We start from the raw sequence: 2755 nt of genomic DNA, 5'->3' as shown, positions 1-2755 counted from the left end.
TTCGATCAATCGAATGTATTTTTCGATCAATCGAAAGTCGCGAATCAGTTTTTTAAAAACACTGTTCTTGACCTTTTCAAACACTTTTCAAAAGTTTTTTTTCAAACTTTCTTTCTCTCTCCGACGAGGCAAGGCTCCACAGTCAATTTTTTGTCGTTTTCCTTCGAATCTTTTGCAAAATTTCTCTTTCCTCAAGTCGGTAAGTCTGTTTTGTCCTTCCTTTTTGAGTTTATTTACATATTTCATGCAATTTTTCATGCATTTATGCTCAAAATTTCGGACCCTTTACTTTTTGGGATTTTTGATGATTTAAGCCTTATTATGTGTAATTGATCAATGGGTTTTTGTGGGGACATGCTATAAACATGATCTTAATGGTTTAATTTGATCAATTTTGGGTTTTGTGAGAAATTGAAAATTTTAGGGTTTGTAATTGATTCAAATTGGGGATTTTTGTTCAATTGGGTTTAATTGATGAAATTGGCTTGTTGTTTTGATGAAATTGGTTATTCTAATCTGTTTTCAACACTGTGGGATGATCAATTCATCAATTTGTTTCAAAATTATCAAGTGGTTTTTCAAATTTTTTAGGGTTTTTGTTAGAAACTCTATGTTCAAGCCAATTTTGTGAAATTGAACCTAATTCGAACTGTGGTTACTGCATTAGTTCATATATCACAACATTGTTATTGTTCATGAACCATATAGATTTTTATTTGTTTTTATTGTGCTAACTTGCAGTCTGCCCTTGGTTTTGGTTTATTCTGTTCTTTTGGTTTTCTCTTTGTGTCTCTGTCCTTTCCTTAGCATCATGTCTAGGAAGACTAGAGCCCGTAAGACTATTCCCTCCTCTTCTCCATCCCCTCCTTCTTTTGACCGTGAGAGGTTTCCGAGTGAGAAAAACCAAGAGCTGTTTGAGAAGCTAAACCTTAAGAGAAAGATTTGGGCTGAGCGTTCTGTTCTCTTAGATGAACTTGATCCTGCCATTAGGGCAAACTTTAAGCGTCGAGGCTGGTTACCCTTGGTGGATATTTCTGATCCCCCTCCAACTTCTACCTTGATTAGAGAGTTCTTTTCGAACATCTCTATTCGCATCTATGATTCTAACACTTTGGTAAAGAGTTGGATACAAGGCGTAGAGTACACCATTACACCCCAGGTAGTGGCTGATGCTCTAGGGGTACCCTTGGTCCAGAATCCTGTCTATCCTTATGATGAGTCTCCCAAGTTGAGTGACGTCTTGTCTTACATCACTGGGACTTCTGTCCAGTGGGGTTCTGATCCTAGGATCACTTCTGCTAAGCTCTCCGAGTTGCACTATTTGTTCTTTAGGATAGCCTGTCATTCTATCTGGCCCATCTCTCATGTTCACACCATTCCTTTTGAGAGGTGTGTATTTTTGTATGCCCTAGTTACAGATGCTCCTATTAGTTTTCCTCATCTCTTTCTTCGTTCTTTGAATGATGTTTATAGGAGTTCATCTACTACTCATGCTCTTGTGCATCCTATTTTTATTCATAGGATTTTGCTTTATCTTGATCTTAGTAGCTTTCCTTCCTCTGAGCCCGTTCATGTGATAGCTCCTATAGGTGCGTCTTTTCTTAGACAGAGGGCCGCTCATCTTCGAGCTGGTTCTAAACACCCTAGGTCTGAGCCGTCTAGTAGCGCACCTTCTCCTCCTTCTTCTTCTACAGGTCTTTCTGGTGAGGCTGTCCCTGATCCAGTTGGTGATGATGTTGCTGCTGCTGATGTTCCTCCACCTCCTTCGACCAACTTTGATGTTCGTCATACTCTGGAGACTGTCATGACCGTTCAGGCGGCTCATGGTCACATTTTGGTGGACTTACTAGATGAGATTCGTGCTCTGCGAGCCGACTTGGCGTGTCTTCATTAATCCTCTCCACTTTCTTTTGATGGCGACTTGTGATTGCCCTTTGGCATTCCGTCACAAAAAGGGGGAGTGGAGTTTTTGACTTGTAAAAGAGATTTTGTAGTTAGGGGGAGATTTTCTATTTTTTGAGTAGCTTGTGGAGTTTTTAGATTGTATCTAGGTGCTTCACTTTGTATATCATTTTTGGGGATATTCATGTTAGGGGGAGTAACATTGATTGATATACATGTTATATTCATTGATTCTTGTTCCTTTGTGATTCACTGCTTATTGATTTATATTTATGAGTTGTTCATTCATATATGTCTTTATTTTGTGTTGTGTGAATCTTACAAGAATGTTATACCTGTTGTTTTACTCTTTTCTGTCACACATGCGTTTATACGTTTGTTGAGTATTTCAGGAATATACAGGTTGATTCAACAAAACTGCTGTCTACACTTGCAACCGATGGATAGTAGTTAGGGTTGAATTTGAGTTTATGAGCATTATTTTTGTAAATGGCTTTTTACTTGTAAACTTTGAGCTTTGAATTAGGGTTTTGTCACGGATTGCCAAAGGGGGAGTTTGTTAGGTTCTAAAGGTTTAGGAATTTATGTATTTAGAACTCTAATTTGTAATATTGGCAAACCATGATCAAAACAATATGTTAAGTCTTGTTAAAGTATGCTCAAAGTTGATTAATTGTTGTAAAGTTGGAATCGAGAGACTGTAGATGCATTAGGGCATTTCGGTCTGGCTCGATCGATCGAAAAATAGATTCGATCGATCGAAAGTAGACCAGATTGCGTTTTCTGCAGTTTTTCCAACTCAGCCCAAACTCATTAAACGTTTAGGGTTTTATGTTTTTACCCTAGGTGTATA

This window comes from Quercus suber, unplaced genomic scaffold (genome assembly GCF_002906115.3).
Source record: "Quercus suber isolate HL8 unplaced genomic scaffold, Cork oak 2.0 scaffold_61, whole genome shotgun sequence".
Classification (NCBI taxonomy): Eukaryota; Viridiplantae; Streptophyta; class Magnoliopsida; order Fagales; family Fagaceae; genus Quercus; species Quercus suber.
Note: the sequence above shows the minus strand (reverse complement) of the source record.